This window comes from Microtus pennsylvanicus, chromosome 16 (assembly GCF_037038515.1).
Source record: "Microtus pennsylvanicus isolate mMicPen1 chromosome 16, mMicPen1.hap1, whole genome shotgun sequence".
In the NCBI taxonomy this organism is placed as follows: domain Eukaryota; kingdom Metazoa; phylum Chordata; class Mammalia; order Rodentia; family Cricetidae; genus Microtus; species Microtus pennsylvanicus.
This window is the reverse complement of record NC_134594.1, coordinates 39,803,592-39,817,104: the sequence shown is the minus strand read 5'-3', so window position 1 is coordinate 39,817,104 and position 13,513 is coordinate 39,803,592. Positions and strand designations below refer to the sequence as shown.

The window sequence follows — 13,513 nt, the reverse complement described above, 5'->3', positions numbered from 1 at the left end:
TGGCAGGGTTAGGAGGTGTGGCCTTGTTGGAGGAAGTCTGTCACTGTGGGGGTAGGCACTGAGGTCTCTTTTGCTCAAGCTTTTCTTAGTATGACAGTCAGTTGCCTTCCTGTTGCCTCTGAGTCAAGATATAAAGAATGTCAGGTCCAGCACCATGTCTCCCTGTTCAGTATTATGTTCCCTGCCATGATAATAATGGACTCTACCTCTGAAACTGTAAGTGAGCCACCCAAATTAAATTTTTCATTTATAAGAGTTGTCATGATCATGGTATCTATTCACAGCAATGAAAACCCTAAGACAATAATTAAACCTTTTGAATTTCTCTATCCAAGCACAGAATCTAAATTAAGAGTAAGCATCATAATGACACAACATCCTGTTATTCTTCACAATTAAAGCTATTTTTGAGATTTCACAAATTAAACCACAAAGATTTGTTATTTTATTTTATAAAAACAGTGAAATGACTAGATTTGATTTGTTGATTTTTATTTCTTAATTATCTCAATTCTATTATAATAATTATGAGAATAACTATCAAACACAGAGACATATTTCAAGGTTAAGTTTATGAAAAATGTTATTTGTATCTTTACTTTGAAATATTATTTCTGTAAGACTAACAATATTCTCACCCTTCTTAAAATATTTTTGTCATTAAATAAAATATTGACCATACACTTATAAAATAATAAAGTACCATAACCCCAGAGAAAAATTTCAATTCTGAAATAGTTGTCATAATAAATGAATAGTTTTATTGTTTAGCAAGCTTGCTAAACTTCCAGCAACTGAGAAAAACTGTATTTTCAACAAACAACCCTATCAATACCTCTTGGAAAGTGATGTCCCAAATAATCGGAACTATTGATTAAAAGAATATACTGATAGTTCACAAATTTTTGATACATAAATGCTTAAGCAACTGTCACACTTTACTAATAAACTAAATAAAAATATGCAGGACTCTTGAAGTTTGGAAGTTGAAGTACACCATCACAGCTTACCATTAACCAAAAATTTGGTAGAATAAGGCTTCATAACACAATTTCAATTATTGCATGAGGGAAAGTTATAATGGCTATTTTGGGCAATATCTTTAATGCTCTATATTTTTATATGAATATATATGTTCCTCTATTTGTGTCTTTATTATATCTATGATATATTTGTGTGTCTATTTTATCCATAGTTGTATGCATATATAAAAGCCCTATTTATATCTTCTTATCTCTAATACTTGATTTAATAGACTAAACTTTATGTATTTAACTGAATCATTCAATGGTATGTAATAATGTCCACCACCCTAGAATTCAGAAATATATTCTTTAAATTATTTGTTTTCTTATAATAAAGTATTTTGCTTAGATTCCAAAAGAATTTATCTATTTATTTTTTGTCTATGCGACATTTTTGAGAGAACTTACTAATTATTTGTGGTATAAATTAAGTGACATATTTGAGAATAATTTCATGCTCTATAGTATGGACAAACCTTGCATGAGAGGATAATAATGGATTTTTTAAAATATTTGTTTATTTTATTATGATAATAATGGATCTTACATGTAAGAACAGTGCCTGTGAAGCTCTTGGCATGAAAACTGAATCAATACTATCCTAACGAGTTCTAGAGAGAAAGAAGGAAGGCATGTGTCAATACTGAGAGCAATGTCTAAACAATCTATGGATACAGAATATAAATGTTACTGATATTTTATAATATAAGCTTATTACATATGCATTGTTACAAGGGCAAAAGGAAATGACTTTTTATACAAAACCACCCTTTAATCTCATCATTGTCTACACCTTACATGAAAACCTTAAAATCCAGAGTACTTCTGCTTGCTAGAGAAGAAACACAATTGCTCTCTTTGTCCCGGTAGGATATTTCAATAAATGGCTTTTTCAAAGATCCTCTGTTCTCTATGGAGCTCTCCAATAGACACCCCTTTCATGAGTGCTGATTCCTCTAGTTGGCTGCCTAGGGTTCCCTCCCATTCCTCTGATTTCTCAAGATGCACAGCTCTTTGTGCTAATTTCTCCCCTTTAAGTGGAACAATGTGCCTGCGTTCTTTGTGTATTTTAGGCCATTGCTAGCTCTGCCGAAGCAGAGGATGTAGCCAGCATGAGTTCCATGCCTTTAGATATTTCAATTTCTCAAGCTGAGCGTGCTTATGACTCTCTCAGTACACCCCCACCCTTTTTTAGCTGGAAATTAAAGGAAAGTAGATGGGGTAGAGAATTAACCTACATAGCACATCTCCCCCACTCTCTCTAGAAACCACATTCGTTTATAGGCCTCTGAAAATTCTCAGTTATACCTTGAAATGAGAGGCTATGCTAGGGTGTAAAGATATCCTGGGTCTGTAAAGAAAGTAAGGTCTGAGCTTAAGAGGTTAGTAAGTATGTAAGTATGTTTGCCACCTAACTTGACAGCCAGATTCTATTTCCAGATCTCACATGGTAGAAGGAGAAAACCAACTCCGGCAAGTTGTTCTCTGACATGTACATCACTGTGAACATACAGAGGTATACACATACACACACACACACACACACACACACACACACACACATGAATGTAACAAAAATTTGAAGTAAGGACAGTAAGGCCTGCTATTTTAAGTTCTGATAATATCTGAGGATTAATGATCTTAGAGAAACGCGAGATAGTTATCTCACTAATATTTGATAATGAATACCATTTTATATTCCTGTCACATCAACTTATCTATAAGTAAATATAGTTGTTTTGTCTATATTACCCAGTGGTCATCATCTCACTTGACATTTCACAAATGAATTTCTTGTCTAAGGGACCTGGGAGAGGCCAAGACACATCTTTCCACTTTGCCTCTGATTCTCAGAGGGTTTCAGGAGAGCGTCTACAGAGCAGCTGACTGTGGAAGGGACCGAAAAGTTGAAGAAAATCAACATCAACCTTTTGTGGACTCTCCCTGAATATTTCTTTGTGAACCTTTCCTTCCCCTTCCGTGTTTTAAGTGAATGTTCTCACATGGCCACCTTCACTTTGTTGAGCCTTCAAGATTCCATTCAATTAAAGCTTCTTCTCTCAACTCTAACCTCCTTGCAGATAGCCAGGGAATATTTGAAGGGAACCTCACAGTGACAATTTTCTCTGGATTCTCCTTTTCTAACTTCATTTACCCTTGCTGGCTGCTTTGTCTGACTCATCCAGGGTGATGAGCGGAGAAGGGGAAGGTGTGTGTATCTAGCTAAACTGACAACTTCATAAAGGAATTCCCAATGGATGTTTATTTCTCTTCATTTTATAATTTCAAGGTGACTAGAGATGAAAGGCTGAATTGGAAAACTGGTGCCTTTACTTGCTTAGAAATCACCTCTGCTCTTATGCATCTGTCTTATTAATCTCAGCTTTTGAGGTCATTTTGTAAACCCAAAGAAAAAAATAAGTGACAGTTATGCACTGCCGATCTAGTAGACATTAGCATCTGTCGCACATCAAGCGCTGTAGTGCATATTTGTACATAAAATTTAATCCTTGCCAGCAATACTGATTTAAAGGTTTTCTGTCTGGCATTGTGGTGCATGCCTTTCATCCCAGCCCTTGTGAGGCAGTGACAGGTAGACCTGTGAGTTTGGAAGAAGCATTGCTCATCCAGGTCATCCAAAGCTACATAGTGGGACATCACCTCAAACAAATAAACAAGCAAGAAGACAAAGAAAAATGTTTTCCTATGCTAAATCAAATAAGAAAAATCGTATTACCCAAAGTAAAATGACTTAGCTGTTATAAACTATGGTCAATAAAATAATACTAAGCAAATTAAAAACAGTAATCAAAAGTAAGGAAGGAATGCAAAGTTCAAATGCATTTTAATCAAAATCCTAACAAATTCATTAAATAAGTTAAAAGATCAGAAGCATGTATACTATTAACTATGCTATTAAAAATTATAGTTTAAAGAGGTACTAGTAATTAGAAGCTATGTATTCATTTCTTCTAAACTGTCTTCAAAAACAGATATAATATAATAAACACAGCAAATATGAGAATGTGGCACCCATCCTCATTTCCACAAAACAAGAAAATATAACCCTGAAAAAAAAAAGGTCGCTAGCACAAAGAATAAAAACAACAACAACAACAAAGAGAAGAAGAATAAAATGAAATCTGAGGTCCCTGTATGAATGTATGGTAGTAACAAATTAAAAATTGTAATTAAAAATCTTTCCCAAGAGAAAATGGAGACCCATGTGATTTACTGATGAGTTGTATCAAATGCTTAAGAGGAACATGTATCATTAAACTCTTTCAATAAATAAAGGAATGACCATGTCCCTATACATTTTATGCATCATTAACTTTCAGATACTAAACCATGGCAAGGTTTTTTTTTCCATGAGAGACCAGAATCTGCCACTATAAAGTGTTTCTGCAGTTTAAGGATTATTTTACACTGAAAGTCATCAAGAAGAACAAGAGGCAGAAAAGGTTGCTGCCCTCCTGTGCTCCTAAAAACTAGATTCAAGATCCCAGAGATAAATGGTATTCCTTTTCCCTTTCCTACCTTGCAAGTATATAATCAGCAGGAAATACCTCATCTGCAGAACTAAAGATAGCCTATGTAGAAAAATTCACTTAACTATATAATTAGTAGCCTTTATTTGGCATTTATTTGTCTATTCACACATTGCTACACTAAGAAAATCAAAATCTCTGCCCTTTGTTTATGTTACTTCCATAGAAAGAGATTGTTGCTTGTAAAAGATACTTAATGTGAGAATTCAGAGTCACCTATTTGAGAATTACTCATTCATCTGTGTCTCCCATGTGTATAGTAAATATAAGTTAGTAAACATCTGATACCTGTTTTTCATTTACTAATTTGTCACTGCTTACAGGGATCCATTCAGAGAATTCATGAGAGCTAAGAAAGAATTATTTTGCCTACCCTATCGAAAAAGATACACATAATCTCAGCACAATGCATCATTTGTGAGTTTAATCCAATATCATATAAAACAAATAATGTATCTTGAAAAGTACATTAATAGTGATAAATAAGGTTGTTTTACAACTTAAGAAACAATGAATACAATATGACATCTGAACAAAATAAAAGTCAAATAATCTGAATCAAGAGAGAAAAAAAAATATTTAACAAAAGTTAGCATTTACTCTTTATTTTAAGAACAAATTAAGATTAAAGAGAAACTTTGTCAATCCAATAAAAACCAGCTCAACAAAGCTATAGTTAATCTCCTTGCAATATCCTTGCTGAGAGTGATTGGGAACAAGCAAAATGGATAGAGTCATGAAGCAGAATGCATCAGATGTGGGGCGGATGCGAAACAAACAATCACACACTAGCTCTGAATAGGGTATACTAAGGTTTTTATTATTAGTAGTAGTAGTGTTAGTATTAGTATTAAAAGGGTACTCACAGATTACACTGAGGAAACATGAATGGAATCCAACATTCCTGTGTAGTGACCAGGAGAGTGAGTGAGCAGGCAGTCCTGCAGGCGTTTTGATTCCCAAAGCCTCACCTAACCTAGTCCAGCCTCTCTAAGTCCATTTGCTAAAGGAGGTTCCCCATCAGAGTCATGCTTCCTTTTCAGTCTGCTGGTTTTCTCAACAAGTTAACAAGAATAAAAATGTCAAAGAAGTCACATTATTTTATTTAAAGACTATGATACATTCAAAGAAAATATTAGCATATATAAAATTAATTAAGCAAACTTACTAAGACCTGAGGATGCAAAGTCTCTCTCTCTCTCTTGCTCTCTCTCTCTCTCTCTCTCTCTCTCTCTCTCTATATATATATATATATATATATATATATATATATATATAAAATATATGTATTTGTACATGTGAGAAACACAAAATTATGTATCAATTTTTACCTTTCCCTTCCTTTCCTTTCTCTTCCCTTGTAATTTTTTTCTTTACTTCTCTCCCCTTTCCCCATCACAAATGGGACTCTAGGTTCTATTCAAATGAGCAATTAATACCAACTAAACATGTGCAAATTGAAAAAAATGATGAAATGGGTTCGGGAATCCAGGGAAGAATATAACAGCAGATTCAAATTTAGTACAAATATCTATAACTAATCTGGATAAGATGTTTGCATACCCTTGATTCCAGCGCTATAAGGCAGAGGCAAGAAAATTTCTGAGTTTGAGGTAAATTTTGTTTATGTAGCAAGTCTCTGGCCATTCAGAGACACATAGAGGGGCCCTGTCTCAAGACAATCAAAGAAACATATGAAAGAAAGTCACTGAAAGAGATTATCCTGGGATACTGCTCTAAGTAACAGTGGAAAAGGAAAGCTCTATACAGAAAGAAATGTAAGTCAACATCACTGTTTAGCTTGTAGGGTGATGTTAGTCAACAACTATGGCACTTTCATTTATGCAAATTGGATTTGAACAGTTAAGTCATTGGGTTGTTGAAATGAGGGTTTTCACTGTTGCAGTAATAATTTATAGAGAACAGGGAAAATGGGCTGGAAGAAACTGCAACCACTCATGTGTAATTAATACTAAATTAGATGATCGCAGATAAAATTATACTCATACATGCATACACATATGTCCTCTTAGCAGACACCACACACACTCAGCCATCAAAACATTGCATACATAATCACTGTTTAGTCCTATCAGCTGAGGGTCTAATGTAACTAGGACACAATAGCAACAAACACCAAAAAAATGTGGAGCCTACATTGTCTACATTGTCTTGTTATGCATCTTATGCAGCTCCATTATCTAATGAAAACAAACCAAAATAAACAGAAGAAGGGGGAGTAAGAGGAAAAGAAAAGAAAAAGCAAAGAAAGAATTGAGGCTTATTGGCAGAAAGGACGATTTGATGAGGAGCAGGGAAACACAGACTAAAGTGGTCATTTACTACTGTGCCAAATAACTCGCTCAGACAACAACCTACTCAGACCCTGAGAGGAATTTAGTAGAGGGACATAGAGCCAACTACACAGGCTGACACCAGTCAAGGCTGGGACAAGCAGAGCAGAAAATTGCATCAGATTATAGGGTAAAGCAACGATTCAATTCTTTGATATAATTACATATATTGCATTACAAGATTCTTCATATAGAAAGGTTCTAAATAATTGATGTTGCTCCCCAACAAGCAACAATGATGTCACAAAGTGATTTGTTTCCAGAGAGCACAGGATGGAAGTGAGTAGGTCTTAGTAATCTTGATAACAGTCAGCACTGACAAATGACCTTGATGACGTTAAATTTGACTGTCAGTGTGAAGAAAACAGCCATTTACCCCTGAGGCCTTCATCCAAAACACATCATCATATCTAACAATAGTTTAACAAATCATTGAATTCCAAAAGAAGACCATTTTACAAAGTTCTTCATGCTCCTCAAAACTGATAGACTAATACAAAATATGGAAAAGAAAATTTGAGATCTCCCTTAATCAAGAGAAATTGAAAGAGACTCTCAAAACATCTTATTGTAATATCTTACAGGGGTCTGCAGAAAAGATTATAATGAGTAAAATCTAATGAATCACAAAAAGCAAAATTTTCCCAGAACAATGTGTCAATGCCTATCTATTTGCCCTGAAAGTGTATTTACTCATGCAAGTCATTAGTACTAGGGGATGAGGGCAGACATAATACATTGGATACAGATAAACATGGACTCCCAAAACACCCTCTTCTCTAATTTCTTTCTTTATTCTCTTTTTTCTTTCACTTCCTCTCTTTCTGTTCTCCCCTCTCTCTCTTGTTCACTCCCTTCTTCTCTCTGTTTCAGTCCTTTTTCCCTCTTTTTTTCTCTCTCTCACTTTCCCTCCCTCCTCTATCCCTTTCTCTTTGAATCAGGTTCTTAGGATGTAGCCAGAGATCTGCCACATCTAACCTCTTTCCAATCACATTACTTTAGAATAATCAGCATGTAAGAAGAATCTCAAATATTTTTGAGAAAAAAATCTACAGTATAATTTCTAAAGCTTCACCAAGAATTCAAACAGAATGAGAAATGGAAACTTGTCTTGAAAGGGAATCCAGCCTCATTCATGTTAAAAAAAAAAAAGCTAACACTATAATCACAGTCATATAACACTGTCTTCATATTTAAGGACAAAACTGGACTAGTACCTCATTCGGCTAGGAGGGCTGTAGAGAAATAAAGATCATCACCTGTTACTGATGGGGCAACAAATTAAAAATCACTGGCAGCACTTATATTAAAATTATAAAAAACATTGAGATACTGTCAGGAATTTATTCTAAAATTAAATCTGTATATGATTTCTGTGTTAATCCAATCTACTGCAGTATTGATAATAATAAGGGTAAGGGTAAACATGCAGGGGGGTATCCAGCTCATTTGCTAGTGCTTACTGCTCTAGCACAAGGACCTGATTTTGATGATCAGCACTACTGTCTGACACCAACCCCTGCCTTAGTTTCTGTTCTATTGCTGCGAAGATACACCAGGACCAAAGCAACTCTTTAAAAGAAAGAATTTAACTGGGGGCTTACTTACAGTTTAGAGAGTAACTCCATTGGCATCATCTCAGGAAGAAGACAGGCATGGTGAAGCAGCAGTAGCAAAGAGCTTTACATGATGATCTGTAAGTAATAGAAAGAGAGAGACTGACTGTTGTGGACTTCTGGAAACTCAAAGCCAATCCCTGGTGAAACACCTTCTCCTGCAAGAGCACACCTCCTCTATCAAAGCTACATCTGCTATTCCTTCCCACTCATTATCATTAGCTGAGGACAAAGCAATCGAACATAATAAACCTACTGGGGGGAGTGTAATTCTTATTGTATAACAAGTACAACTTTTAAGACTAAAAGTGATAGGAAATATTACAATTATATTAGTTTATGAATATTATTCTAAACACCCATAATGTTTTACTCTCATGCAACATATGTTGTATGTTATACTGTTTCCTTGATATCCCAATGATTATTAAGATCTAATGTACAGTTAACAAAGACTAGCTATTTCTTAGGTATTTGACATTTGATATATAATTTAATGTTTACATCAACTGTAAATTATCCATCTTTTTTTGATAAAGCTGTCTCTTAATTTTTAATTTTTATTAAAATATGAAGGGAAATGATTCTAGAATATATGTATTTCTTTTGTAATATATACCAGTACCTCTTTTTTGAAAGTGAGTCTTTAAAATGTGGCTTCTAAGTTGTACATCTTGAAGTTTATTAGCTACTCTGTCTGTATGAGAGCCAAAGATTTCCTTTTTATTGCATTATCTTTGATTTTTAATTTTATTTCTTGTCTAGTTTATCATATAAAAATTTAATATGCTTTTCTCTCTCACCCTCTTGTAAGCCCATCACAAGCTTAATGAACTCATTCATTCATCATGTCTGCAAAAACAGTATCATGTATACAAAAGTCTATTAAGTACAGCTGCCACTTTAAAACATAGACTTGCCTGTTAGGTCTATATTGCATCATACTCTTTGGCCATTGCAGACGGACTTCAGGAAAAGACTTCCTAGACTAGTTGTTGTATGGAAGGGAACTATTTCAGGAGTGCTACAGATTAATCTCTCTTCTTTGAAATTTATGATGATTTCATAAAATGCAGACTAGTGCATGGAGTTTTGTTCTCAGATTACCTTAGATGTTGTACTAGGAAAGAGCACAAGGCTTCTCTTTAAGGGTGCTAATCAGATCCCATTGTGTCAATAACTTTAAACCTTCTCCTTGCTGCCAGCACGTCTCATGTATCTTTTCGGTCTGTTCTTTCTCACTGTAGAAAGAGTAAAAACAGTGAGGAGTAGTCTTAAATAAGTTACTGATAAAGGCTGTCATAGTTAGGCTTTGTGTTGATGAGATGAAACACCATGACCCAGGCAACTAAGGAGGTAAGGGTTTATTTGCCTTACACTTACACATCATAGTCTATCATCAAAAGAAGTCAAGACAGGAACTCAAATGCGGCAGGGGACCTGGAAACCTAAACTGAAACAGACGCCATAGGAGTGTTCTGCTTACTACTGTTCTCTATGCAGCTTGCTCAGCTTTCTTTCTTATAGAACCCAGGTCTACCAGCCCAGGGATGGCCCCACCTTCAATGGACTGAGTCCTCTGACATCAAGTACTAAATAAGAAAACACCCTTCTTGTTTGTTTAGAATTCAATCCTATAGAGCATTTTCCTCAGTTAAGGCTCCCTCACCTGCTATGACTACAGCTTGTGTCAAGTCAACATAAAACTATGTAGCACAAAGGTAGTACTTAGAAGAGGCTTCACAAAATACCATCATGGGTTGTATCAAAGGATAAAGCAGTAGTAAGTAAAAAGAACTTCTCTATGCTCAGCATACAATTGGTATATTGCTACTTCGGTAAATTATAGGAGAGGAAGGCTCAAGACTGTGCTATATGGTACTTTTGATAATATTAAGGTTTGTTATTAAAAGCAAAGCAATATTGTAGTAGAGATGGGCATTTATTAAATCAGTACAATGGATCTTTTGCCAGATGAAAATTTTCTAAAAAAAAGACTTTTTCCTTTTTATATATAAATAGGAGATGGAAGAACTACCTGTCAAATGTCCGTGTCATAGACATTATTTTTTAAATTGGGAAGCAGATTGAGGAGTCATAAAAGGCTACCTAGGATTCCTGAGACCAGTCTGGTAAATAAGATTAGAAAAAAATGAAATTAAAGTGCTCTTATTCACTGTAAATGTATATAAATCTAGCTAGTCAAAAATTATATCATATCAATTACATAAAATACAATTTCCAGGGAACAGTGGTTTCTATTCACCCACTCTGTTTTATCTGCCTTTTAGTGAAATCAGTCTTAAAATAAGTCATAGCCAACAAACTACTGAGTAATTAAGACGAAAACTGTAAAATTGAATTGTATCTGAATTTTAAGACTTGTTTGTTTCTTGTCAGATTGGAGCCTTAATTACCTCTAATTATTATTGAGTGATTCTTAGACTCCATCACAACTGTCCCATTAGGTCTTTAATCAGTGATCAAAACAAGAGCTTAGGGGATCAGCAAACATAACCTACTTGCCACTGTGTTTTACCTTCAGAATAGACTTACATTTCAGAAGGCAATGTGTATCATTTACAACACACACTCAAAGACAGAGACAGGGAGACACACAGAAAAATAGAGATTTTATAATATGTTTATAAAATTATGTTTAGGTTCATTAATATCTAATCCCCTTCTCTTGTCAAAAAAACGTAAACTGTGAAAGAAACATGAAAATGTGGGGAACAATAACTTATAATAGAGCACTCAAAAATTCAACCGTGAAAGTTTAAGACTTGGGATATTTTTAATTCCTCTTGCAAAGAAGCTATCATAAGATGAGGTGATGGGGTGATGATGTTGGTGCTCATAATGACCGGTACGATGAAATCAACAATCCAGCAGAAACAAAACAACATAAAATCTTGGCAACCAAACTATGACTGCAGACAATTTAAATCTTTATACAGCTTCTCAGGAGAGTTCTAAGATTCATAAAATTCCTGTTTCTTTATTTTATCACCTTCAACTCGTCTTGTAAACAAGAGCCTCATCAAAGTTTTCTTTTCCTCTCAAAATAACCCCGAAATAACATTCCCCTGTTCACCTAGAACAGATTCTTGTTTTTCTACATCCTTGGCCCCTTTTCAACTATCCATTTAGGCTGTCTTAATTTCTCTCTTTTCCTATGACTTCCGCAGAACTTTCAGACAGTGCGGAAATTTTTGCCTGCCTTTCTTTAGTTGGGTGCGTCTTTCAGAAACTCTTCCAGTTAGTGCAGACATTTTCCAAGAGTGATAACGGCAAAGTTAAGATTCAAGAACTATCAGCCACTGAAACCATGCTCCTAGACTGAGAGGAAGATGGAACAGGTAATCGATCTGTTTTTCATAAGTGATTTCAGGAACACCTCCCTCATTTCCTCAGCTGACTTCACCTTGCAAATGACCATTACGACAGAAGATAATTTCCCATATGCATTCTGATTTTTCAAAACATGAAAGAACACTCTGTCTTTCTGTGACCAAGTGTACCACACTGTGAAGTGAGCAAAACTGCTTCCCAGAGGAGGTTATAAAATTCAGTCATAAAAATAAATTAATGGAATTGTTTTTATTTATTTTTAAATAATTTAAAGTAAGAACAGAGTGCATGTATAAAGAGGATAGTTTCATAGTTAGTTTTCTTTGAGTTACGTATGAGGATAAGGGTCTGTGAGCAAATACAGCATATCCTCATGCCAAAATGTGAGTTTTCCTGTGAGTTATAATCTCAAAAGCTTGAAAGGGCTTGCAGGGTCTCATGACTGAGCTTGAATAATTCATACTTTCTCCTCTCAGTGGTAACAGAATTTACTAAGCTCTAGCAAAATTTTATCATGTCTAGCTCCCTGGGTCTCTCCTGGGTTAATAATTTCTCTAGGCTTCATTGGATTTGTCCTTGCTGTTCAATTCTCCCTTCCTCTCCTCTCTGACTTTGTTCGTACACTTTTAGAGAAGTTTTAAGTTTATAGCAATTTTGAGAAGTGCTCATATATCCCTATTCTCACCACCACGGATGGTTCCACTATCAATATCCCACCAGGTGGCACATAGTTCATCCACAATTCTACACTGTTATATTATCAACAAAGTCTACGGCTAACATAAAATTGTGTTATTGAATATTTTTGTGCTTTGCCTTGTGTATAGTGATACACATACACCGTTATCATGCGCAGTAATTTCTCTGTATTACAAATACTCAGTGCTCTGCCATTTGGTCTTTCCCAGCCAGCAACCTCTGGAAACCACTTCTAGTTTTTGTCTTGTCCATAGTCATAAAGATCTGAACAAAACAGGATCTTGTGCTTGTCAAATTTAGTTGGCTTCCTTCATTTAATAAGGTGTATTTAAGTTTTCTGTTTCATCATAGCTTGGCATTTCTTTTTCTTAATTTTCCTTTTTAAAAAGGAAAATAGTTTCTTTTCTTATACACCCCAGCCACAGTTTCCCCTCCCTCCATTCCTCCCAGTTTCCCCCACTTTTCCTCTCCCCCACCTCGACTCTCCCTTTATTCCTTCCTCATAAAAAAATCAAGTATCCAAGAGACAACAGCCAAAATGAATCTTGATTTGCTTTGCAATAAGACAAAGCAAAACTGCCATATTGAGACTGGACAAGGTAAACCAATAAGAGGACAAGAGTCATCCTTTTAAGTATAGAGTGTGACACCCCAGTTAATTGCCTTCTTCTGATAACTAATGAATCAATATACTCATTGACAAGGGAAAATATGACATACTGATGGGGAATTTATACCAGAGAGATATATTTCTTACAAAAAGAGGTTTGGAAATTTCTGTGGGTCCACGTACAAATATTCATTATGCCATAAACGTGCTAAGAGATATTTGGAATGTTATCGCTTTTCACCCCTCAGATTACTTCTGTTATATTAAGGATGTAATCATTGAATCCAAGCATATTTTATTCTAG

At 35.0% G+C, this 13,513-nt stretch overlaps 1 long non-coding RNA gene across 1 annotated transcript in view; it reads right to left on the bottom strand.

Moving 5' to 3' along the window:
* The window catches only part of LOC142836619 (uncharacterized), a 47,841-nt gene extending 39,218 nt beyond the window's left edge, over positions 1-8,623 (bottom strand). The window contains exon 1 of the long non-coding RNA XR_012908129.1: positions 8,539-8,623. This is a non-coding gene — a long non-coding RNA (uncharacterized LOC142836619). The remainder of the gene's footprint in view (positions 1-8,538) is intronic.
* Between the last annotated feature and the right edge of the window lie 4,890 nt (positions 8,624-13,513).